Here is a 27,749-nt window from a genome sequence, read left to right as displayed (position 1 = left end):
TATTTCTTGACTATACAACTTAAAGTCATTCTAGAAAATAAAAAATCAAATATTCTCCTGTAGCTAAGTGATTTAACTACAAAATTCTGTACAAAGATCTATACATAAAACAATTTTGTAGTCTCAGTTTGGGGTCTCTAAAAACCATTTAGTGGATGCTGTTTATTTTCAAAAAGAAAATTATTCACTTGGGCAGTAAGGATAGTGCAGTTGGTAGGACTCTTGTCTTGCATTGTGGACATCCCAGATTCTAACTCCGGCAATCTATATGGTTCCTTGCGTGTATCAGGAGTAATTCCTGAGCATAGAGCTAGGAGAAATTCTTGAGCACATCCAGGTGTGCATCCCCCATCAAAAAAATTTAAAAAAAAATAAGAGGGGGAATAAACAGAAAAAGATTCTCTTTAAATAATCTGAGCATCATTGGATAGGTTTTACAAAATTATTTTGTGCTTATTATTGCAAGCACAAAAGTTTCACATAATTACAATACTAGACTTTTATTTTTGCTATTTGTCTATTAACTGAGCAGAAATTCTCTTCAAAACATTTTTTTCATTTATTTTATTTTTTTTTCATTTTTTTTATTGAATCAACATGTGGAAAGTTACAAAGCTTTCAGGTTTAAGTCTCAGTTATACAATGCTCGAACACCCATCCCTTCACCAGTGCACATATTCCACCACCAAGAATCGAAGTATACCTCCCCCCATCCTCCCACCTCTCAGCCCCCCACCCCATCTTTGTAGCTGATAAATTTCACTTTACTTTCACTTTACTTTGATTACATTCAATATTTCAACAAAAAACTCACTATTATTGTTTGGAGTTTCTCCCCCAAAAGTCAGACCTGCTGAAAAGGAAGCATTTGATAATTTGTTTTCCATTGCTGAGAATGAAGAGATATGAGGTCCTACGGCCACTATCATGGCTGCAAGGTTTTGGATTTCTGTATTTTAGTATTTTAGTAACTAAGTCCAGAGAAATTTCTGCCAGAAATTTCATCAATGGAAGCTTGTTCCTCTCTGCTACTTTATATTCCACATATGAGTGCAATCTTTCTATGTCTGTCTCTTTATTTCTGACTTATTTCACTCAACATGATACTTTCCATGTTGATCCACTTATATGCAAATTTTATGACTTCATCTTTTCTAATAGCTGCATAGTATTCCATTGTGTAGATGTAGCAAAGGTTCTTTAACCAGTCGTCTGTTTTTGGGCACTCTGGTTTTTTCCAGATTTTGGCTATTGTAAACAGTGCTGCAATGAACATAGAAATGCAGATGTTATTTCTACTATACCTTTTTGCCTCTCCAGGATAGATTCCCAGAAGTGGTATTGCTGCGTCAAATAGAAGCTAAATTTCTAATTTTTTGAGAACCGTTCATATTGTTTTCCAAAAGGGCTGAACCAATCAACATTCCCACCAGCAGTGAAGGAGAGTCCCTTTCTCCCCACATCCATGCCAACACCGGTTGCTTTTCTTCTTTTGGACGTGGGCCAGTCTGTGTGGTGTGAGATATCTCGTTGTTTTGATCTGCATCTCCCTGATGATTAGTTATGTTGAACATTTTCTCATGTGCCTCTCAGCCATTTGGATTTCTTCTTTGGGAAAGTTTCTGTTCATTTTATCACCCCATATTTTGATCGGGTCAGCAGTTTTTTTTCTTGTGGAGTTCAACCAGTGCATTGTATATCCTTGATATCAACCCTTTATCGGATGGGTGCTGAGTAAATATCCTCTCCCATTATGTAGATTGTCTTTGTATTTTGGTCACTGTTTCTTTTGAGTTGCAGAAGCTTCTTAGTTTGAGATAGTCCCATTTATTTATCTCTGTTTTCACTTGCTTGGCCAGTGGCATGTCATCTTTCAAGATACCGTTGGCTTCAATGTCGTGGAGGGTTTTGCCGGCCTTGTCTTCAATGCACCTTAGGGATTCTGGTCTGGTGTTGAGGTCTTTAATCCATTTTGATCTCACTTTTGTACATGGTGAAGGTCGAGATCTAAGGCCATTTTTTTTTCCAGTTTTGCCAGCACAATTTGTTAAACAAGCTTTTCTTGCTCCACTTCATATTTCTTGCTCCTTATCAAGGATTAGATGATTATATATTTGGGGGGGGTGTCAGAGTATTCAACCCTGTTCCATTGCTCTGAAACTCTGCCTTTGTTCCAGTACCATGCTGTTTTAATTACTACCACTTTGTATAGTAAAGTTGGAAGTTGGGGAGGTTGATTCCTCCCATTTTCTTTTTCCCAAGAATTGCTTTAGCTATTTGTGGGGGCTTATTGTTCCATATGAATTTCAGGAGTGATTGCTCCATTTCTTTGAAGAATATCAAGGGTATCCTTATGGGGATTGCATTGAATTTGTTCAATGCTTTGGGAAGTATTGCCATTTTGACAATATTAATTCTTCCAGTCCATGAGCAGGGGATATCTTTCCATTTCCTCGTGTCCTCTTTTATTTCCTGAAGTAGCATTTTGTAGTTTTCATTATACAAATCCTTTACCTCCTTAGTTAAGCTGATTCCGAGGTACTTGATTTTTTGAGGCACAATTGTGAATGGGATTGCTTTTATCATGTTGTTTTCTTCTCTCTCATTATTTGCATACAGGAAAGCCACCGACTTTTGGGTATTGATTTTATAGCCTGCAACTTTACTATATACGTCTACTGTTTCTAAGAGTTTCTAGGTAGAGGTTTTAGTGTTCCCTAAGTATAGTATCATATCATCTGCAAATAGTGAGAGCTTGATTTCTTCCTTTCCTACCTGAATGCCCTTAATATCTTTTTCTTGCCTAATCGCTATTGCAAGTACTTCCAGTACTATATTGAACAGAAGTGGAGAGAGAGGGCATCCTTGTCTTGTCCCTGTTCTTAGAGGGAAGGCTCTTAGTTTTTTCCCATTGAGGATGATGCTTGCCATAGGCTTGTGATAAACGGCTTTGAGTATATTGAGGAAGGTCCCTTCTATACCCATTTTGGCGAGAGTTTTCATCATAACCGGGTGCTGGATCTTGTCAAATGCTTTCTCTGCATCTATTGATATGATTATATGATTTTTATCTTTTATTTTGTTGATATGATGGATTATGTTGATGGATTTCCGAATGTTAAACCATCCTTGCATCCCCGGGATGAATCCCACTTGGTCGTGTTGTATGTTGTATGATCTTTTTGATGAGTTGTTGAATTCTAATTGCTAATATTTTGTTGAGAATTTTCGCATCTGTATTCTTCAGGGATACTGGCCTGTAGTTTTCTTTTTTTGTGGTGTCTTTGTTTGCTTCTGGTATTAGGGAGATATGAGCCTCATAAAAACTGTTTGGGAGGGTTTCTGTTTCTTCAATTTCCTGGAAAATCTTGAGAAGAACTGGCATTAAGTCCTCTTTAAATGTTTGGAAGAATTCGCTAGTGAATTCATCTGGACCTGGGCTTTTGTTTTTGGGAATACTTTTGATTACAGTTTCGATTACCTTGATATTAATAGGACTATTCAGGTACTCCTGGTCTTCTTGGTTCAGCCTTGGGAGATTATAGGAATTCAGGAATTTATCCATTTCTTCTAGGTTCTCTTGTTTTGTGGCATACAGATTTTCAAAGTAGTCTCTGATGATCTTTTGAATTTCTTTGGTTTCTGTTGTGATGTCCCCCTTTTCATTTCTGATTTGGCTTATAAGGGTTCTCTCTCTCTCTCTCTTTCTTTGTGAGTCTCGATAGTGGTTTATCAATTTTGTTTATTTTCTCAAAGAACCAGCTCTTGGTTTCATTGATTGTCTTTTGGGTTTCCATGTCATTGATTTCTGCTCTAAGTTTTATTATCTCTTTCCTTCTGCCTGGTTTGTACTCCTTTTTTGTCCTTTTCTAAGGTCTTGAGCTGTGAAGTCAAGTTATTTATGTGGGCCCTTTCTTCCTTCCTGACATATGCTTGCAGAGCTATAAATTTTCTCCTTAATACGGATTTAGCTGCGCCCCACAGGTTCTGGTAGCTCATGTCTTCATTCTCATTTGTTTCCAGGTACCTTTTGATATCTTCCTTGATTTCCTTCCTGACCCACTCATTGTTCAACATCAAGTTGTTTAATTTTCAGGTGTTTGATTTGGTTTTCTGCATCTGTACATGATTATCTTCTATCTTCAGTGCATCTGAAAAGATAGCTGATACAATGTCTATCTTGCTGAATCTCTTGAGTTATGTTGTGTGGCCCAGCGCATGGTCTACTCAGGAAAATGTTCCATGTGCACTGGAAAATAATGTGTATTCTTTTTTGGGGGATATAAAGCCCTGTAAAGATCTATTAGCCCTCGCTTTTCTATTTCTTCCTTCAAAGCCAGTATTTCCTTGGTGAATTTTAATCTTCTTGATCTGTCCAGAGGTGATAGGGCGGTGTTGAAGTCTCCAACTACTATTGTGTTGCTTGCAATGTTTTTCTTATAGTCTGTTAGCAGCTGTTGTAGGTATTTAGCTGGTCCCTCATAAGGTGCATACACGTTTAGGAGTGTGATTTCTTCCTGCTGTACATATTCCTTGATTAATAAAAAATAGCCTTCACTATCCCTTCTAATCTTTATCAACCTAATGTCTGTGTTGTCCAATACTAGTAAGGCCACACCAGCTTTTTTGAGGGAGTTGTTTGCTTGTTGGATTGTTTTCCATCCTTTGACTTTGACCCTGTGTTTGTTCTGGCTATTTAGATGTGTTTCTTGCAAGCAGCAGAATGTTGGGTTCAGTCTCTTAATCCATTTTGCCACTCTGTGTCTCTTAATTGGTGAATTAAGACCATTGACATTGAGAGAGACTGTCATGGGGTTTTGTGCCATCTTTCTGTAAGGGTTTGTTGTGCTTGTAGGGGTTTTTCTTGTCTTACAGTAGCCCCTTTAGTCCTTCTTTCAGGTTTGGCTTTGAGTCTATGAAGTTCCTGAGTTGTTGTTTATCCGCAAAATAGTTTCTTCAAGTTTGAATGAGAGTTTGGCTGGATAAAATATTCTTGGTGAAGAGTTCATTTTATTGAGTTTTTTCACTATATCCCATCACTGCCTTCGGGCTTGGAGGGTTTCCTTTGATAGGTCTGCTGTGAATCTAAGGGGTGCTCCTTTGAATGTGATTTCCTTCTTCGACCTTGCTGCTTGCAGTATTGTGTATCTATCCATTACGTCCATCATCCTAACTATGATATGTCTTGGAGTTTTTCTTTTAGGGTCTCTTTTAGCTGGCACCCTTCTGGCTCCTTAAATTTGGATGTCTGCAGTCTCCAGCTCTGGGAACTTTTCAGCAATGATTTTTTTGACCTTGGCTTTTTCATTGGGGTTGGTTACCTGTCCTTCTGGTACTCCGATGATTCTAATGTTTTTCCTCTTGAAATCATCCACTAGGATTCTGATTCTCCATAGAGCTATTTTGAGGTCTCTCCCCATTGATTGTTTTTGCCTGTAGTCTTCCTGCAGCTCATCTTTGAGCTCACTGATTCTGTCTTCGGCTGTACCCATTCATTTGTTGAGGGCACCCACTGAGTTTTTTAATTCATCTACTGAATCCTTTATTTGTGACATTTCCTTTTGTAGGTTTTTTATTTATGCTCTCATTTCTTCCCGTAATTCTGTCAGGTCCTTCCTTAACTTGTCAATCTTTCCATTGAGTTCATTGAACATCTCCAGGATTTCAACTCTGAATTCTTTATTGGAGAGCTCAAGTTTGTAGGAAATGCCTATTGAGGCATCTGGACTCCTTTCATAGTCCTCTCCTTGTGGCGGGGATTTGCGCTATTTCTTCATATTGTTGTGGTGGCATGGAAAAGGCATTCAAGTTCACCTCTGGTTGCGGAAAAAGGATTCTGAATGATCTTCGTCAGTGGTGGTCAATTTCTTCTGTAACCCCTCTAGAACATGTCTCTCTCTGATGTTCCTCTATTCTTTACCTTAGGCTTCAAGTGATGCTTTTTGAGAATGGGCTCCTTTACCTTTTGCTTGAAGAGCTGATCATATTCATTGATACTTTAGAAACTTGGAATTAGCTAGCAACCTATTGGCGAACTATTTTGGGGACAGCTAAGATAATACTCGGGGACATAGGTGATGAACACTAAGATGTACAGAATAATTGCTTGGGAGGCCATGCCCACTTTTGTTGAGGCCACGCCCACTGCTGCAATGTGGCTGGGTGCCTGTAGGGAGGGAGCAAACCTGCATGACGGTGCTGGAGGGTGGCGAAGGGCTAGGTGGGCAGTGCTCAAGCAGAGTGGGAGTCAGGGTTCGAGAGGAGCCGGCAGAGGGTTTGGAGGGGGGAAGGTGCAGGCGCAGATGACATGGCACTCGTTTCTGTCCACTAACCTGCAAAAGGGTCCAAAAATTTTTAATTAAACAAAAAGTTGTGAAATCTAGGTATTGGGACATGCAAAATCTACAACAGAAAATCTACTTTAAGAATAGAAGAGAAGGGAGTAAAGAGATGACAATAAAATTGTAAAATAAAACTGAACTTAGGAAGGGAGAGCTACTGCTAGAAATACATTGACCAGGGTAGCAGAAAGAAGGGGGAAAATGATAGGAAGTCTTTACAACTGGTCAAGGCAATTTGAAATTCAAGAACAAGAAAGACCCTATGAAAAAAATCTATAGCACAATTGACACAGAGTTAATCAGAGAAGTGTACAGATGAATATTGGGATAGTTATGAAGGATAACCAACACAAAAGCAAAGCTCTTATGGCCAGAGATACTTTTGAGTTCTCCAGTATCAGTAAGTATATAAAGGACAACCACACCAAATTTAGTAAGATGAAGAAGTTTTTGATATCTTTATAAGTGGAATTTGTAGGGTCATGGCTTACTTCACGGCATTGAATACTTACATGGTAGATCTGAGTATAGTACGGCAGAGCAAAAACAGGATTGTCAATAAAATCATTCTATAGTTTAAGAAAACTATATTTAAGAGAGTTAACATTTTTGATCATTGTTATTGCAAGTTGGTATAAGTTTCTCTGTATATGGAATCTAGACTAGAAATAGTTACTTTCTGGGTTACTAGGACTTTCTCTAAATTATGTTTAATGATTCTAAAGTCAAATATAAGAAGCTTTGCACCGGGGACTCTTGTTCTTAGGACATGTCCTCTTTAAACCTAATTGACATACCTGAGAGAATCACACTATATGTATAATCAGCAGATGGTTGTTCTAGCCAGCCTTCCATATTGTCAACACTAATCCATATCAATACAGCTCGTATAGCTCATAGTTTACAAAACATTGAAATTATTAGGGGTACAGACTCAGAAAGTATTCTATATCTACAATCCATTGTCTTCATTTTTCTAGTTCTTCAAAAGATTAACGTTCATAGTAAAGCATTATAAGCATTAAACATTGCATTTTATTGAGGATGGGGGTTTTAAACATGGTTATACTACCAAATAATCCAGACCATTACTTGCTATAATCAGCTCAATTGGTATGTGCCACTGAAGTCCATCTTCAAAGTGAAGGACTGAAAAAACAAAAGAAATTCGTGCAGTTATCTCATAGGTAAATTCATTAGAAAAACTGACAAAAATTATTTCTTTTATCACTAATTGCAGAAATAACCTGAGGATCTGATTGCAGATTAATATCTTATTAATATGAAAAGATAAATTATATTTGATTCAAATTAATTATTGCTACACTTTTAGTAGTGTGGATTTAGAGAACAATTTGAAGACAAGTTCAAGTTTAATAAAAAAACTTTAGTTTTATTCCTGAATGCAAAGAAGCTCACTAATAGGGAAATAATTCAATTATTTTTATTAGTTGACTCTTGTTGTATTAGGTCATTTCCAATAATCATCTGATGGTTTATATGCTCATAGAATTTGGTGAAGCACCTAACCATCAAAGCGTTTTACAACATCATACTAAAATTATATACCCTGTCTCCACTTCAATTTTCTCTTAATGGCTGGGAGTTACATTAAATTCAAATTATAGATATTTTATATTTTTGAGTTATTTTTCCTTATATTTTCATATGTACTCTTGCATAACCCCTGTTGTTTTGCAGAAATATTTTGAACCAGGAAACTTGAGATTCAATTAATGTTTATAAATCATCAAGATGATTTGTAGAAAACTAGGGAACTGTTTATTACTACATATGTATATACACATATAAACACATATATATGTGTATATATATACACACATATCTATGCATGAGGCAATGATCATAGAGCTGATATGGTTGGTGATTATAAATCAATGTGAAATGAACTCTTACATTGATGGTCTATTTCAGATATAAAGTAATCAAATTAAAAATGCAAATTAAATAAACTTTTGTGAAATTTAATGTGTTATTTGTTCTTTCTCTGCTGCCTAGCGATAAACATACCATCACTTTATTTTTCATCTATAAAAATGGTAAATCTGAGACGGGCACTTCAAAATGTTGGAATAAAAATTTCGACCACCTCCTCCCACAGTCATGGCCAATTTACAACAAAACAAAGATTAATCTGCATGGTTAGGTGCTGAACCCCGAACAAACAGAGCTTCCTCAGCAAGAGATGAAGAGGCAGAAACCAGGCACTGTAGCACTGTCGTCCCATTGTTCATCGATTAGCTCAAGCAGGTACCAGTAACGTCTCCATTTTGAGACTTGTTGTTACTGTTTTTGGCATATCGAATACCGCAGGGGTAGCTTGCCAGGCTCTGCCATGTGGGTGGGACACTCTTGGTAGCTTGCCAGGCTCTCTAAGAGGGACCGAGGAATCGGATCCAGGTCAGCTGCGTGCAAGGCAAATGCCTTACCTGCTGTGGCTATGCTATCACTCCAGTTCATAAAGCATAGACAGATCAATTTCATAGTCAAAGAAGAAATTTCACTTTAGTGACAACTGGGCATACTCATAGAGATCATTAAGGTGCCGAACTTTTCCCTGGAGACGGATAAAGGTTGTTCTTAATATTCCCGCCACCAAATTCTATGATCTATCATAGGAGAAACAGTTCTTACCACTGAAACTTCTGCACTGAAGTCCAGAAGGAAGAGAACATGAGAAATAAAAAGAGAAAAACAGGGACTAAAAAACATCCATGATAAACCTACAAGCTGATTCATTTGCCTTAGGGATGAGAGCAGTAACACCGTACCTGACCAGAGGAAAAAGAATTTCATATAATCTACTCGTAGCATTTCCTGATAGTAGAAAGAGGTCAGAGACATTGGCGAATGACATCTTGGCAAAATTTTATAATCTCGCTGATTGCTTCCACATTGGAACCCACCTATCCTCCATAGACAGAAAAAAATTTCAGTCAGTGCACCTCTCCTACCTGGGAAGAAGCCCAGCTAGCTGGTAGCAGAGATAACAACTATTAAGAAGCTTATGCAGGCTGACAACCATGTTTGGATCAGACTGTCTACTGGTGAGCAAAGCAGTCAACATCCTGTTGACTTTCCAAAGGCCAGTGAACTGCCTAGAGGGTCCTGCTTCCTGCTGTACATCCTGCTAGCTCCATGTCTGTCAGACACACTCTGAGCTCTCCGTTCTCTGCAACACCCTCTGGTTTGTAGCCTTAGTTGTGTAGGGATCCACCCATGTTTGTGGCCCATGTTTCAAAACAAGAGATACCAAGGGCCACCATCCCTGCAGTGACTATGTTCCCAACTTTTGAAGAATACCCAGTGATTAGGGTCTCAACTCCTCATTAAAAACGCTCTGTGAATGAGGCCCAAGAATTATCATCCTCACTGCCTGCCTCAGAGATATGGGTCAACTACTAGGACCATTTTGCACTTGCAATCACAGCTTCCTAACAACTCTCTCCTGTTTGGTGGCCCCCAAACAAAGTCCACTCTCCCCATGAGCTCAGTCTCCCCTCATTTTGGCAGTTCCAGTCCTTCACAAGATTCTCTGCACTTGAGGCCCAAGCCACATTCCCTGACTGCTTCTCTAGCCATGTAAAAAAAATCTGCATTCCCTGAATTTCTAAGGCTCTGACAAGGCTCACTACAACCATGGCCCCAATGGAGAACCAACTGGAAACAGATAATGTAATGCCCTAGGAGATGCCTTTCCTTCCCAATCTCACAGGCTTTTCTTCCCCATGGAGATAAGATTAGTTAGGACAGGGGTTGGGGGTAGTGTAGGAATTAAGGTGCTTGTCTTGCAGGCAGCAAACCTGATCGACCCAGGTACAATCTCTGACATGCATATAGTCTCCCAGCAGCACCAGCGTGATCCCTATGGAGTCAGAAATGAGTCCTGAACACTAATATGTTCAAAAATAAAAAACAAAGAGGGTGGAGGTTGTGGGAACTAGTTGAGACTAAATATTTCTGGGGGAAATTATGACTAGAAGTTCCTAATGCTCAACCAGTTAAATACCAACTTTTCCCTCACCAAACCTTAGAAGACTTCAGGATATTTGCTGGGTATAAATTTCACAACCATCAGAGCATAGGCTGTCCAGTTTTTGCCTAACCCTGAGAGAAGATCTTGGCTTGAAATTCCCGGTGAGATCAGAGCCAGGTTGCAACTAAGAAATCATTATTGTCGAGGTTTCTGAGAATTGTGGCCGATGGAATCTACCTCCAAGAAACAAGAATTACAGAACTTCTCATAAACTGAGCTGTACAGAACCTGGAGAGCTTTTTTTATTGGCAAAATACAAGAGCAACTTTTGCACTATTCATCTGATCTACCCCTCCTCTACCCTGTAGTCTGGGATCTTGGCTCATCATCCCACAGTGGCCCTTAGATTCAGTTACCCAGTGAGATTGTAAGGTTCCAGCCAATGCAACAGAAATCCCAGCATCTGAAGCTTAGTCATAGCCAATACTCTATGTTGCCATTTCAACTAATAGATAAATTAGAAAGTTAAGAGAAAAAAAAAAAAAAGAAAGTTAAGAGATAAATTAGAAAAACAATGCACTGTAGCACTGTTGACCAGTTCATTGATTTGATCAAGCAGGTACCAGTAACAACTCCATTGTGAGACTTGTTGTTAATGTTTTTGGCATATTGAATATGCCAAGGGTAGCTTGCCAGGCTTTGCCGTGTGGGCAGGATACTCTGGATAGCTTGCCAGGCTCTTGAAGCCGGGTCGGCTGTGTACAAGGCCCTAGGAAAACAATAGAAGAACAAAATAAGAAGCTCAGCAAGAGTATGAGAAGTGTCCAAACAGAAATCACAGAGCTTAATGTGGCAGTTGAAAATAAAAACAACTGATTGGTTCAATAGATGAAGGCATAAGGATGAAAATTTAAGAAGTAAGCTGGAAGACAGAACAGTAGAAAATATCAAGAGAAGCCAGCAAAAAGAAAAAATAAACTTTAAAAAATGATGTCATTTTCAGAGACTTATGTGACAACACCGAGTCCCTTCATATAGTACCCCAGAAAGAGAAGAGGGAAGAAATTATATTCAAATAATTAGTGAGAGGAGACACCTCCAAACCGAGTAAGCATAAAGATATTCAGATCTAGGAAACTCTTAAGTGTCTCAAGCAAAATGAAGTCAAATCAATATATTCAGAGACATATCATAATGAAGATGATAAAATTGTAAAACAGATGGAATGGAAAGGCAGCAAGATAAAAGTATTGCAGAAAGATAGACATCTACCTAGTAATGAGCTTTCAGGAAATAACAAAACCTAAGTAGTAACCCAAAGGCATGAAAGCCACATCCCTTTGAGATGCAAAACCTGAGCTCTTTGAAAACTGAGACACTGACGCACCACCCAGAGGCACAAAGAGGCCCCGTCCAGAAAAGCACAATCCCTTGACCCTTGGTAAAAGAAGCCACAGAAAAATCTGAAGGTCATGACGAGAGAGAGAGAGAGAGAGAGAGAGAGAGAGAGAGAGAGAGAGAGAGAGAGAGAGAGAGAGAGAGAGAGAGAGAGAGAGAACACATTACTAGTCTTACCTTGTGAAAAGACTTGTGGCAATTTACATAATATCCTTCCAAAAGCCATTGCCTACTTTCCTTCTAAACCTGTGTTTTCTCTTAAACACTTGTCCCCCTCCCCCTTTTCTCTCCTCTGCTTTTCCCCTTCTGGAGAAGCCCAGGTTCTTTCTTGAACACCTTACCCTGACAATCCCCACCTCCTAGACACCACTCCCCCCATACACACACTCCATAGCTCTACATTTCTTTCTGTATATATATATACACACACATAAATATATATACATAAATATATATATATATATTTTGCTTCACTATTTCACCTTCTCCTGTCTTTCTTTCTGCAAGAAAAGCAATGGATCTAAATGCCTGTGCAGAGCTTAGGACTGACTTGCCTTTCCTGCAAAGAGCAACTCCTTGCTCTTCTGAGTTCACAGATTATTGAAAACTCAGGTAGTGGGATTCTGTTCCCCATGCAGTGCCGAACAAATGAGCTTCAGGAGCATCTGGATGGGAATCTCTTGGGGCTGGTGGGTCTTGAACATCTGTGAGGTGTAGGTGTGCTGGGAGCCCACTTGACCAGTCCTCATACATGCCATGACTTTCCTTCAAGTGACCAAGGTGAGTTGGGTGGGGTGAAGAGGTGGAGGCTCTCTTTTCTAGATACTTCCTTTGATCCCCACTTTTTCAGCCACCTGCAAACAAATGCAATGAGTAATATTAGGGATTCTTACTTTAATATTTGCCAGCAGATTTCTCAGTAGAAACAATTCAGGACAGAAGGGAATATCATGATCTACTCAATAAGTTCTCAATAAGAAAAACCTCCAGTTAAGAGCGTATTATCCATTGAGATCATCTTTCATGGCTGAATTAGTGATAAAGAGCTTTACAGGCAAAATGTGAAAAGAATTTATCTCTATTAAATCTGCTTTGCAGAAATTACTAAAGATAATTCTGTAGAATAAAAACAAACCCCACCTATTAATAGTAAGACATCAGAAATATAAGATAAAAAAGAGGAAGTGCAGAATAATGGAAAAATCTTAGAAAAGAACTTGAGATTAACTTGCTTTTAATTTAAAATTGACTATAAACTTAGAAACTTCTGTGTAAACTTCAAGGTAACCACAGAACAAAAATAACTAAAATATATAAACAAGAAAAGAAAAAAAGAAAACCTAGACACCACATGAAAGCTAGACCTCAAAGAAAAAAATAACAAAAATGTAATAAATAATTTTATTTTAGTAGTTTCCCTAAAAATCAATGAACTCAATTTTCCAATGAGAAAGGATAGAGTATCTGGATGAATAAGAAAGCATATGAGGAACTTTTACTGCCTATAGAAAATACATTTGAAATTCAAATATAAGAATAGACAATAAGCAAAGAGTAATCTAAAGGCAGGACAGTCATACTTATTGGATTATACCCTTGAAGATAAAAATAAAAATCACAAGTAATATAAAAGACATTTAATAATATTAGTTGCAGACATATAAATGGAGGGTAGGGTGGCTGGTATTGAGGAGTTTTTTTTTCTCTTTTTCTTTTTTTTGGGGGGGGGCAAGAAATCACCTGGTTCTCAATATACCAGACACCTGAAGGCCACATTGCATTGAGATGCAAATACTTGATTCTTTAGAGATGGAGAAAATGAGGCACCTCATAGATATTGAAAGTGAGACAGCACTCACAGAAGGATGAAACCCTCCCTCTCAGTAAAGAAGAAGGTTTAATAGAATCTGAAGGCCAAGATAAGAACATAATAGGCCTACTTCCTATCTTTTTTATCGAGATGCTTAATAAAATGAATATTTAAGCTGATGCAATGTACAGAGAGTAGGGCACTTATCTTGCATGTAGCCTACCAGGGTTCAACCCCTGGCATTCCATATGGTCCCCTGAACCGTCCCACAAAATGAAATATTCAAAAAGCTGAGCTGAGGGATAAAAATAGGAATCAGAAGGAATATTATTTAGGAGAAAGTTCTGTTTTATTGATTCTGGCATTTCACAAACATAATGCCTTACTTTGGTACCATAAATGCATTTCCCTAGTTTTTATTTTATTATTAATTCTTTTAATAGGAGGTTTTACCTGGAGTTGCTCAAGGGCTACTCCTGGTATGGTGCTCAAAGGGCAATTAAAATATATATAAATATATATATATATATTAGGCCTATCTAGAGTCCAAAGCTTTTCCTCTGTGGCAATATTCAGATAAACTTTTATGCATGCAGTTATGTCCAAGCCAAGGCAGTTTGAAAATTTCCCACCTAAAAGCGAACTTTGTAAAGGCATGAGGAGCCCATCTCCACCCTAGAGTTTGGCCTGTATCTCAACTTAAGTTGTATACTCTCAGCTTTTTCCTCCGCTGGAGAAGACCGTATTCTCTTTTAAATACATTTCTCTTTATCTCACCCCTTACATTTCTATAGATAAATTTCTTTAAATCGAATTATTTTACTGCACTTGTTTGTCTTCTGAAATTCTTTGCTGTGAGGAAAGGTAATGTTCCTGAAAAACTGGCAGATTTTAGTGCAAAGAATAGTTCTCTAATCAAATTCGAGTCTAGAGTTCCCCTCTAATTCAGGGAATTGGAATCAGTTCCTGTGCTGTGAAGACAAAGAGGACTTCAGGAACAGCTTGACAGTAGAATATCTGTGTGCCAATAAATGGGAATGTTTGGGAGAAATAGAAGATTTCTTAGAATAATGAAGTCTTCCTAAATTCAATCAGGAGGAAATAGAAAACCTGAACAGAAAAATTGTATGCAAAAAAAATTGAAGCAATAATAAAACATCAGTCCCCCCAAAAGCGCTAAGGACCAAAAGTCTTGACTAGTGAAATATGTAAAATTTTCAAAGAGAAACGAATACCTGTCCTACTCAAACTCTTCCAATAAATCAGAGGGGGATATACTCTAAAACAAAGTCAATGAACTCAGTACCATTGTAATCCCCCAAAGCAGGTAAGTATAGCACACACGTGTGTGAGCACACACACACACACACACACACACACACACACACACACACACACACACCACAAACAAACCCCCCAAAATGAAAACTACAGGGCATTATTACCTGAAAGAAAAATGAAGTAAAAATCCTCAACAAAATATTGGCAAAGCAATATAAATACCACAGCTAAGGTATTATCTATTGTGATCAGGTAAGGTTTATTCCTGAAGTGTATGAGTGCTTCAATAAATGAAAACCATGAAAGCAATAGACCACATAAAGAGGAAAGATGAAAATTACAGGATCCAACAATAAATAGCACTATCGTCCCATTGTTCATCAATTTGCTTGAGTGGGCACCACTATCATGTCCATTGTGAGACATGTTGCTACTGTTTTTGGCATACGGAATATGCCAAGGGTAGCTTGCCAGGCTCTGCATGGGGGTGGGATACTCTCCGTAGTTTGCGGGGCTCTCTGAGAGGGATGGAGGAATCAAACCCCAGTCTGCCGCATGCAAGGCAAATACCCTGCCCTCTGTGCTATTTCTCCAGTACTACAATAAATACTGAAAAGTATTTCAAAAAAATCAATATATATTTTTTAATTAAAAAGTAGGATGAAGGGGCCGAAGCGATAGCACAGTGGGTGGGGTGTTTGCCTTGCATGCGGCCGACCTGGGTTCAATCCCTGGCATCCTATATGGTTTCCCAAGCACTGCCAGGAGTAATTTCCTAGTGCAAAGCTAGGAGTAACCCCTGAGCATTGCTGGGTGTGACCCAAAGGGCAAAATAATAAGTAGGATAAAAAAGAATATACCTCATTACACGTGTTGCCTGTAGATCAGTATAGTGGTGAACAGGGAGGTCAACTTGAGAAAAGAGAATTTCCGCCCCTCTGCTCTACCCAACAGATCAGGAAAATACCTGGCTTGGGTCAGAACTGAGGAAAGTCTGTCCTAACCTCAGCGCAAGCATTTTTCCTCACAGAAAATAATTTCAGAAGGATGCAAATAAACAAGATAATTTTTTTCTTAAAAAAAAAAAAACTTGCTTAGAAAGATGGGAGAGGAAAGGAAGAGGGGAATACATATTCAAGAGAGAACATGGGCTTCTCCAGAGCAGAAATGAGCAAGTAGGGAAACAGAGACAAACATGCAAGCATGTTCAAGGGAAGAACCTGGGCTTGAAGAACAAGGCCTGAATGATTTTCGGTGGAACCTTTATGCGCTTCTTCCAAATGTTTTCTCCTGGAGTTTTGCATATATAAAAGTAAATCCGGCGTTATAGCAAGAAAGTTTTGCACTATTGCTGTTTTTTTTTTCCATAATCACATCCCTTGCACTGTAGGTGGTCCTTTTATAATATCACAGATTCTTCTGTGACTTCTCCTTTTCTTAAGGATTCACTCTTGTATGTGTGAAGACTTGGAGTTTTGCATCTTGATGATGCCTCAGTTTCTTCTCCCCAAAGAGATCATGACTTGTATGCCCAAGGGATGTGTTCTTTGTGCCGCTGGCAATCTCTTTCTATATTTTATTATTTCTGAAAGTAGCTCTCCCCTGTGTGTTGGCCTGCATCATAATGAAGCCTATATATTGCAAATTCACAGCTAGTATCATATTCTATGGTGAAATTCTAGTAGATTTTCTCTAAGATATAGAGAAATAGGAGATAGATTTTCATTTTAACAACTAATTTTGAAAGTTTTATAAAGGGTGGGGGCTGGAGCAATAGCACAGCCGTAGAGCATTCGCCTTTCACGGGACTGACCCGTGTTTAATTCCTCTGCCCTCTCAGAGAGCCTGGCAAACTACCGAGAGTATCGAGCTTGGCAAGCTACCCTTGGCATATTGGATATGCCAAAAACAGTAACAATAAGTCTCACAATGAGAGATGTTACTGGTACCCGCTCGAACAAATCAATGAGCAACGGGATGACAGTGACAGTGACCTATACAGGGTAATTAGTAAAAAAAAATGAAATACAAATAAAAAATGAACAAGTAGCATAATTGTTATTTGTGGAAGATATAATAATATACATAGAGAACTCTAAAGAACCCACAAAATTACTTGGAATAATCAACTACAAAAACTACCTAGAATAATTTATTAGCAATTAATCAATCCAGTAGGTAGCAGCACATGCACACAAAGATGAATACACATAAAGCATTTACATTTATATGTGCAAACAATTAATTGAAGAAAAAGAATTCAAGAAAAAATAATCTCATTATTAATTGCATCAACAGACAGCTGCCATCATGTTGATTCATCCACCAGCCCTGCTCTGATGATTCGAAAATAAATCTCCCAGAAGATTCAAGCTAAGCTGCTAAAATTCGTGGAGCTGAAAAAGTCCCTGCAGTTGAAAAATCTGGGGAATCCTCAGGAGTCTGCCAGGCTAAGTATCCAGCCTGCCGAAGCCATGGCAGTGCACATACACTATTGCTGCAGCCATGCCAAGGATCAACTCCACCTCTTCACTATATTATCTGCAGAACACTAATCTGCAAATAATCTCAGCTACCCTAGTGCCCTGGACTGGAGCACAGCGGGTAGGGCATTTGCCTTGCATGCAGCTAACCTGGGTTGATTCCTCCATCTCTCTCAGAGAGCCTGGCAAGCTACCGAGAGTATCCCGCCCACATGGCAGAGCCTGGCAAGCTACCCATAGCACATTCGATATGCCAAAAACAGTAACAAGTCTCACAATGGAAACGTTACTGGTGCCCGCTCTAGCAAATGGATAAACAATGGGGCAACAGTGCTACAGTGTTATCTTAGTGCCCAGGCTAAGAACTCTGGTGTCTTATTGGAGTGGGATTGGGAAGCCTTCCTCTAAATCCAATATTTATGGAAGTGTCAGCAGCCATGTCAACTCATTGGCCCAGACCATAGGAAGTATTGAGACCTCAGGATATAATTTGTCAATACTGAAACTCCAGGAACCATCTAGTATAGTGGATAGGGCATTTGATTTGCACACAGCTGACCTGAGTTCAATTCCTAGCATTCTATGTGGTTCCTTATGTACCTCCAGAAGTAATTCTTTAGCACAAAGCCAGGAGTAACCCCTGGGTATCACCAGGTGTGACCCAAATCCACCGTTCCTATGAAAGTACTGAAATTCTAGTAGGAACACACCAAATTAGATAGGAAAGTTAACATAGAACTCTACTAAATTCAACAAGTAGAAACAATAATACAGAAGGTTCAAGTAGCAACCAACAACTTAGTAAATTCTTATAAAAAGGACTAATCACAAGAGAAAACAATTTTCTCATAAAAATTGATTTTGTTTATACTTATTGATTTTAATATTGGAAATTTGTTTTCTAACCAATTTCAACTGTAGAAAGTATCAATAGTTGTGACTTTTGTTTAAATTAAAATAAATTTTAAGAGTCGGGGCCCATGCTCGGCTCCGGCCGGCCGGGTTTTCGGCCCCGGGGCCCATGCCCCTGCAGAGCCGGTGGATGTGGAACAAGCGGGAACCAGAGACAGCTTTAGGAATTGGGGTTCCAGCAAGTGCTTGCAGCCATGTATGGAGACTATGAACTAACTTTAGCTACTGCTGTTCCAGGAAAAATGATTCATTTTGAAACTTAAATCTTCGAGGACTTAATTACTTAATTAATTACTTAAGTAATTATACTTAATTACTATAATACAGAAATTGTAAAGCGGCCGCGCGACATTTTATCTCTTCATTCTCATCAATGGAAAACTTATTATCAAATATTTCCCTATTAATAGAGCTGTATTCTTAGGGGATAAATTCCAACAAAAATAGTGAGTCTGTTTTGAAACTCTAACAGCAATAGTGAGTTATGTGGTGAAATCTGAAATGTAATCAAGGTAAAGAGAAAAGGAAGTGAAATTATCACTCACCTACGGGGTGGGTTGGGGGTTGAGGGGTGGGATGTATACTGTTTTTTTTTCTTTTGTCTGTTTGTCTGTTTTGTTTTTGCTTTTGTTTTTGTTTTTATTGTTGGTGGAATATGGGCACTGGTTAAGGGATGGGTGCTTGAGGATTGTGTAACTAAGATATAAGCCTGAGAACTTTGTAACTTTCCACTTGGTGATTCAATAAAATAAATTAAAAAAAATAAATAAATAAAATAAATTTTAAAAATTTGGATAATAAATAAATACAAAAGAAAAAATTTAAAAATGTTAAAAATACAATAGCATCAACAAGAATAATATATTTGGTAGCAAATCTACAAATGAGGTCAATGACATTAACACTAAAATTCTAATGAGTTCCTAAAATAAATAAAATATAAGACAATGAAAAAACTTTTTGTTAAAGAAATAACTTTATCAAAATGGCCATCTTACCTAAGGTAACCTACAGATTCAATGCCTATCTATATTCCAAAGCATTTGTAAGTCTATAGAATGAATACTGCTAAAATTTGTATGGAACTATAAAGCTGTACAAATAACTAAGGAAATTTTGAGAAAAATAAGACATCACATGCTCTGACTTTAAATCATATTATATATTTGTAGAATTAAAACTGTGGTGATACTAGAATAAAATTCTCATACCCATGAAGCAGAAATGACAGCTCAGAAACAAACCTTAAATGAAATGACAATTAATTTATGACAAAGGAGTAAAAAAGATCTAAGGGAGGGAAGAAATTTGTTTAGCCACATGGAAAGAAATGATACTGGACCACAATGCACACCATACCCAAAAGTTAATTAGTAATTAATTAAAGACCTTGATGTCAGACTTGAATCCCTAAAATACATCAAGAAAAACATCAGCAGTATTCTTCATGATATTGACTTTAGGTATCTGTAGGGATTTGATTTGACAGATGAATAAAACAAACCAAAGTAAAAACAAATAAAAGAATTGGAATTACATCCAAAATGCTGCTTTGAAAGAATTAAGGCATAAATAAGATACTCTACTAGTGGAAGGGGAAAATACTTGCATTCATGTATCTGACAAGTGCTAGATATAGAAAGCTTTCACAAAATTTATGACAGCAAAGAAAAAAATCAATAGACTCATCAAAAATGAGAAGTTAAGTTGAACGAATATTTCTCCAAAGATATACAAATTATAAACTAGAGTATGAAAATGGGTTAATTATCATTGATTTTAATGGAAACAAGTTCAAACAAGACCTAAAAAATGAGACATAGCAAAAGGGCTGAAAAAAAAAGAACACTGCTGGTGGAAATGTGGTAAAAAAAAACAACACTATTCACAGATGGTGGAAAGAAAATCCTGTTCAGCTTCAATGGAAGCTAGTACAAAGACGTCTTAAAAATTTTAAAATAGAGTTACCATATTATCTAGTAGTTCCAATCCTTGGCATCTATCCCAAGAACACAAAATTACTAATCTGAAAAGATGTATGTACTTTGGGTCATTGAAATACTGTTTACAATAGTCAAGATTTGCAAAGAACCTAAGTATGTTTGCAACAGATGAGTGGATAAATAAATTGTAGCATATATACACAACAAAACACAAGTCAGCTATAGGAAAAGATGAAATACAATTCAGTACACCTGGATAGAACTAGAAAGAGTCGTGTTAAACTAAGTCAGGAGAAAGATAAAAATACAGTATGATGATCTCACTAATAAGTGAAATATAAATAACTAAATCAGGTCAATAGAAAATAGACAATGGAATAAAATGCAAGGCTCCTAATAAAATACAGTTTATGAAGGGGAGATGATGGAGAGGAGATAAGAAGTGCAGAAGTATCTAGGGACAGTGATGGAGAGTGTGGTGCAATAATATTGTATATCCGGGGCCAGAGTGATAGGACCAGAAGAAAGGGTGCTTGCCTTGCATGCAGCCAACCCAGGTTTGATCTCCGTCATCCTATATGGTTTCCTAAGCAGTGCCAAGAGTAATTCCTGAGTGCAGGACCAGGAATAACCCTGAACATCTCCTGGTGTGCTCCCCCACAAATTAAAAACAAACAAAAATAATATTGTATACTGGAAACATAATTAGCAATGTTATTATAAAACGTGTTAGATCAATTAAAAATAAAATAAATTAATATGTAAAAATGTTATGCTTAAAAGTGATGTTGGAAAATGTGGATGATCACAGGCTAAAAGAAATGAGACTATATGATATATATAACATGATACACAGATATTTATTCAACTGGATTAAGGATTGGATATTAGGCCCAAGCCTGTAAAATATACAAAAGGATATAAAGTAACTCACTTCAGGACCTCAACATCAAAGATGTATTTTGCAACTTGTCTTCAATAGAAATGTAATGAAAAGGAAACATCAATAACCGGACTACGTTAAATAAAAAAGCTTCAACACAGCAAAAGAAACCAAGTCAAAAACAGACAGCCAGGAGTTGGAGCAATAGCACAGCAGGTAGGGTATTTGCCTTGCACGTGGCCGACCCGGGTTCAATTCCCAGCATCCCATATAGTCACCCCCCCTCCCCGAGCACCACCAGGAGTAATTCCTGAGTGCAGAGTCAGGAGTAACCCCTGTGCATCACTGGATGTGACCCAAAAAGCAAAACAAAACAAAACAAAACAAATAAACAAGCAAACAAACAAAACAGGCAGCCAATCATTTGAGAGAAGATATTTGCACATCATAGGTTTGACAAAAGATTAATATCAGAATATGTAAATAACAGCGCATGAACAAAACAGCAAGCATCTTTGTAATAAGTATCCAAAAGGACATAGATGCACTGTTTTGGGAAGTGTAAATTGGTTTAGCCTCTGGAAAATGACATACAGATCTCTTAAAAACACAAATGAAAATTACATATGATCCAGTAATATCAGAGGGATATAAAAACAATAATTTGAAAGTATATTTGCACTTCCATGTTGATAACAGTATTATTCATGATAACCAAAATATAGACTCTACAAAAATGTCTATTCACAACTGGATAAAGAAGCATTTTGTATATATGGCCAGTGAAAAAATATTCTGCTTTTGAGAAAAGGTGAAATCATGCCTTTGGGATAAAATGGATTGGAGATTGGAGTCATAATTCTAAACAAATTTAGAAAGCTAGAGTGAAATAAGAATAAATAAAGAAGAAGAAAAGAATTTATGGATATTTTATTCATATGTAGCATATAAATAATTAAAACAAACTAGCAGAAAACAATCAAATACTTAGATATAGTGGAAAATGGTTTTGAAATATATAAAATATTGTGTATGAAATATATAAAATATATGAAAAATATAGTGAAAATATAGATCTTAAGAAAATGGTAAGGAGGGTGGGAAGAATAAGTGAGCAGAAAGAACTTTTTGGTGTTGGGATGACATTGAAATTTTTTTTGAGGGTGGTAAGTGTTATCCACATATAAAGATATGGAAGTGATCCTCTGAAACTCTGCAATATTTCAAACTAATGATTAATCAATAATAAAATTTCATAAAAGAAATTGGTAGTTACCTTAGAGCACTTAGGAACTCAAATGGAATAAAAAGCATAGGGAATCTATACAAATGAAGATAGTAAACAGGCAACTCATGAAAAAGCAAAATACAGAAGTGAAAGACATAGTAAAAAAAAACTATAAAATGTTGTTAAAAGAAAGAAAACACACAACAAAGGATATATGTTCAGTACTCATGGATTAGAAGAATTCATTTATGGTAGTTGGGAGAATTAAGTATTTCTAAAATAAGCATTCTACCCAAAGCAATCTGAATATCCAATAAAATCCCTTTCCACATTTCTATGGCACTCTTTAAGGAAAAAAGAGTTAACTTAAATCTGTACTGAACACAAGCTACCCAAAACAGGAATAGCAGTATTGAGATAAAGATTATATTCATCATCTTCCCCAACTTTAAAACGCAGTACAAAATTATAGTAATAAGTATAGCATGCTATTGGAATAAAAATATTCATATTGGTGAGTAGAATAAAATTGATATTTCATACATATATAGGCACTTAAATTATGATAAAGAAGCCAAGACCATGAAACTTAGAAGGGAAATTCCTTTTAACAAATAGTGCTGGTAATAAAACTGGACATTCACTTGTGTAAGACTGAAAAACAATTCCACTAGTTCACACGTATACAGAAATTAATTAAGAATGGATTAATGACTTGAGTATAAAACCTTAAACCTTAAAGTATGTAGAATAAAACAGTGGTAAAGCATTTCATGATATTGTTTTCAATAATGGATTTGGGATCTAAACTCCAACAGCAAGACAAGAAAAGCAAATGCAATGTATCTAAAAGCAAAGAGGAAATGTCTCCAAGATTTCTGAAACTTGGATCATCTGAGAGTATCATGTTAAGGAAAAGAAGTCAAAATAAGGACAGGGGGCTGGAGTGATAGCACAGCGGGTAGTATGTTTGCCTTACATGTGACCAACCCAGGTTCGATTCCTAGCGTCCCATAAGGTCCCCTAAGCATCGCCTAGAGTAATTCCTGAGTGCAGAGCCAGGAGTAACCCCTGTGCATCACCAGTTGTGACCCAAAAAGAAAAAAATAAGAAGGACAAATTATTTGATAATCACACTCATCTGTAATAAGGAGCCAGACATATTTAGAACAGTGACAAAGTTCTTGCTTTGAATTATAACCAAGCAGTAGGGGAGGTAAGGAGAAGAATGAAAATGGGAACAGAGGTGACATAGGGTCAGTGGTACAGAATCATGAGCATTTTGGTGGTGGTGGTGGTGGGGAGAGTGGTTTCATAATGTGCAACAATACCATCAGCTTTAACATTATGGAAAACATATTATCTAAGCTAAAATTTAAAACAAATGAAAGAAAAGACTTGAAGAAGATGAGAGGAGTACAATAGTCATCAAATAACTATTTCAGCTAATTCCATATTTATCAAGAAACCAGATGCAAACTATTTTTATTTCTATAATGACCAATCATAAAAAGAATTATGTTGGAGAAAAAGAAAGTCTTGATGTGGGGAAAAAAGGGTCAATAATTCTGAAATCTTATTTTTTGAAGAAGACGAATAGCATCATTTAAGGAAAATAAATTAATAAATAGCATATATCCTAGACAGGTATTTTTTACCAAATGCAACACCTAAGAACTCAACAGTACTTTAAAGTTTTGACATCATAATAAAGCAAAAAGACAAGTAAAAGTAGCTGGAAAGTTTGAAAGAACAAGAGACTTTTCATAATATGTCTCTAAAAATTGACCAAGATATGGCAACTCATCTTCACAGTGTCTCTCTCTGAGATTTTATTAAAAATAAACCTCTTCACTAGTTCGAAGTCCAAATGCGCTTCTGTTAAAATCCCCTACCACATAAAACCCCCAACAGAATTCACTGCTGTCAATGGTTTCCTGTCCGAATTCTGTGTAAATTAACAGCTTGATGTTCTAAGACTGAGTTAAGTGGTCTGTTTCAGACAGGGAAGAATTTATGGCATGAAATACAAATGCTTAAGTAATCATAAAAGTATTCCATTTTCTGAAGCTGACTTTGCGTTAACACAAGGCCAATCCTAGAGCTCACCAGGTCTTCCCATGTAATCAGGAAGAAATGTGTTCTTTATCACAGAAGAGCAGAGAGAAGTTTGTCGTCTTTTGCACAGAAAGGATCTTGTGATAGGATGGAGGAGGAGGTTAAACAAACAATAGATGTGTAAATGTCATTGCAGGGTATACATCTGTAAACCATTCTCTTCTGAAATGTTGGAAAGATTGCAATATAAATACTGCTCCATCACATGTTTTCCTTTTGTCTAGTTCTTCTGTTGTCTGGAGTCTCGTGACATGAAATGTACACCAAGAAACAGCATCCCCTATGAACCACAGTGGGAGAATATTATACTCTTCTGTGGCCCTGCTTGCTCTATTTTTGCCCCCGGGTGTTTTCTTCTGCAGGTGCCAGGTCTGGTTCAGGGATGAAACTTAAAGTGGAAATCAAATCAATTGCATACACAGGTGGTTAGACTAGAATGTGTTTGAATCTAAAAACCAGAAAAATGCTTTAGGTTAGAGTGTTTCCAGAGAGTAGTAGGAAAAATCTTCAGGGTGAAATGATGCCAGTATAAACAGTCATGAGCTACTTCAAACGCAATTGACCCTTTCACCGCTCCCTCATTTCACACACTTAATTTGCTATTTTGCAGGTTTAACACAAAGCAGAAAAAAAAAACCCTGAATATTTTGAGAACAAAGGAGCATCAGTTATGCAGTCTGGGCATGAAACTTAAAAATGACAAAATTCCTTGCTCAGATTTTAAAACTATGTAAACATATATGATACCTGCATATGTATACTATGTATCTCTATAAGCAGTTGTAATGTTCCAAATTCAAGCAGTATGGGTTAGTCAGGATTCCCAAACCAGTGAGTTAAAGACAATTGGAAGTGATATAGCCTGTGGTATACACAAAAGGCCAGACACTACCAAAATAAAACTGTGAAGTCAATGTTGTCAGTTATTTTTTTATAAGAAGAAACCTTATATCTGAATCTGAATATTGCATATATGTGTAATTTTCTGAGATCTTGTTGCTTAATTTAACTCTCAGACAGCCAGAATGAAATCATATACCTGTGAGTGTATTAAACGCTCTTTATAGTTTTTATGTCTCACCCACCAGGCTCTGACTGATTAAGAGTTGAATGGGCAAGCTAATAGTTGCAACAAATTTTCTCATTATAAACTAGGTTTTTGTTTCTTAGTAAAACTCCAACTTATTATCTTTCTAAGAAGAAGGAGCATTTCTTTTAATAGAGTTGATATTTATAATAGAGTCTAAAGTTAATTATACATTTCAGAAAAAGAAGTTTTAAAAAATATTATTCTTGAAATCTTGGTAACCTTGACCACAGAAATTTTTTGTGAAGTGGTAATAAAATTTGAAGGGAGCTTAATACGGTAATTCAGGGAGCAGATTACCAGCATGTGAATTTGCAATTATTTGTGCTGATCTTGAACATAGCCATAATATTTGATCCTCAAAAGGGCATATTCATTTAAAAATAAGATGTTGCGATGAGGGCAATCTAGGCTATCTAGCACAATGCAACATTTCTGTTCAAAAGAGAATACTAATAATTTGATAAGAATTGCTTGATTGAATAGGTACTTCAATTGGACTCCCTCAACCCCACCAGACACAAGTACAAGGGCAGATGATCAGACATCAGGACTGATTCAGAAATCTGATAGATATGAATGGAATCCACAGCATAAAGAGCTGTAGATTTCTGTAACATGAGTTCTGCTTCTAGAGCCGCTCTTCTATTTCACTGGATTAGCTTCTTCACTCTTAATTTGAAACAAAAGAAAGTTAGTGTTGCATATATTAGAATATCTGGAGTATCCAGTCACATACACTTAGAGCATTATCAAGGTATTTGAAAGAAGTGCTAGTTTGATTGAAGACTAGATTTAGGAATTGATTCCATAAAATGCTGGGGTAGGGGCTGGAGCAATAGCACAGTGGGTAGGGCACTTGCCTTGCATGCAGCTAACCCAGGTTCGATTCCCAGCATCATATATGGTCTGCACAGCCAGGGAGTAATTCCTGAGTAAACCAGGAGCAACCCCTGTGCATTGCTGGGTGTGACCCAAATAGCGGAAAGAAAAGAAAGAAAAGAAAGAAAGAAAGAAAGAAAGAAAGAAAGAAAGAAAGAAAGAAAGAAAGAAAGAAAGAAAGAAAGAAAGAAAGAAAGAAAGAAAGAAAGAAAGAAAGAAAGAAAGAAAGAAAGAAAGAAAGAGAAAGAAAGAAAGAGAGAGAAAGAAAGAAAGAAAGAAAGAGAGAGAGAGAGAGAAAGAAAGAAAGAGAGAGAAAGAAAGAAAGAAAGAAAAGAAAGAAAGAAAGGAAGGAAGGAAAGAAAGAAAGGAAAGAGAGAGTGAAAGAAAGAAAGAAAGAAAGAAAGAAAGAAAGAAAGAAAGAAAGAAAGAAAGAAAGAAAGAAAGAAAGAAAGGAAAGAGAGAGTGAAAGAAAGAAAGAAAGAAAGAGAGAAAGAAAGAAAGAGAGAGAGAAAGAAAGAGAGAAAGAAAGAAAGAAAGAAAGAAAGAAAGAAAGAAAGAAAGAAAGAAAGAAAGAAAGAAAGAAAGAAAGAAAGAAAGAAAGAAAGAAAGAAAAAAGATGCTGGGGTAGGTTTGTCTGAAAGAATATTTAATTGCAAAGTCTAAAGATAGTGTAAAAATTTTATTCTAATATGACCAAGGTACTAACCATAACTTAGGATTTTTAATCTATATAATAAGTCTTGTGAATATAGATAGAGGCAGTACCTGGACAATTTTTTTTCCACCTTCACATAATGTTCTTACTTCTCAAGTACCTGAAAGTATCATGACTGTTCTTTATTTTGCAGAGTATCTCCTGACATCTATTTAGAGGTCACCAAGAAAATGTATGTGAATGGAAAAAATAACCAGCACACATGGAGAATGGAAATGATAACTAGCAGAAATTTCAAGATTTTTTTTCCATCTGCAAAGATCGACTTCTACCATCAAATAGATTCTGTTACGTACCTCTCATTGGCTCCTGATGACTTGTCTTTGTTTAGGTTTAAGGAAATATGGCAAGAGTTACTAAATTTGCAAGAGGACCTCTGGGACATAGGTCTCAGATTTCTGTTATCTATAAATATTTATCAACCATATGTAAGGCTTGGTGGAGTATGTGACTCTAGCAAAGGACACTGGCATTGTATGTAAACTCCAAAGTAGAAGGAAAACACATCAAGTTCACTCATGGCAAGGCAGATAAAAGTACTTCAGGAAGTGCAATGGTAGATGCTTCGTAAAAACACCCAGGGATATAGATAATGAAGTTAAATCTCCTTGAAATAACTGGGAAAAGAATGTGATAAAACATTGGAAAAAGTTATACATGAGCAATTGTTT

General features: G+C 36.9%; 1 pseudogene; it reads right to left on the bottom strand.

Annotated features, from left to right (window-relative positions):
* Positions 1-27,749, bottom strand: part of LOC129403490 (uncharacterized) — a 145,029-nt pseudogene that overhangs the window by 60,974 nt on the left and 56,306 nt on the right.

This window comes from Sorex araneus, chromosome 3 (genome assembly GCF_027595985.1).
Source record: "Sorex araneus isolate mSorAra2 chromosome 3, mSorAra2.pri, whole genome shotgun sequence".
NCBI lineage: Eukaryota > Metazoa > Chordata > Mammalia > Eulipotyphla > Soricidae > Sorex > Sorex araneus.
This window is presented reverse-complemented; position numbering and strand designations above follow the sequence as displayed.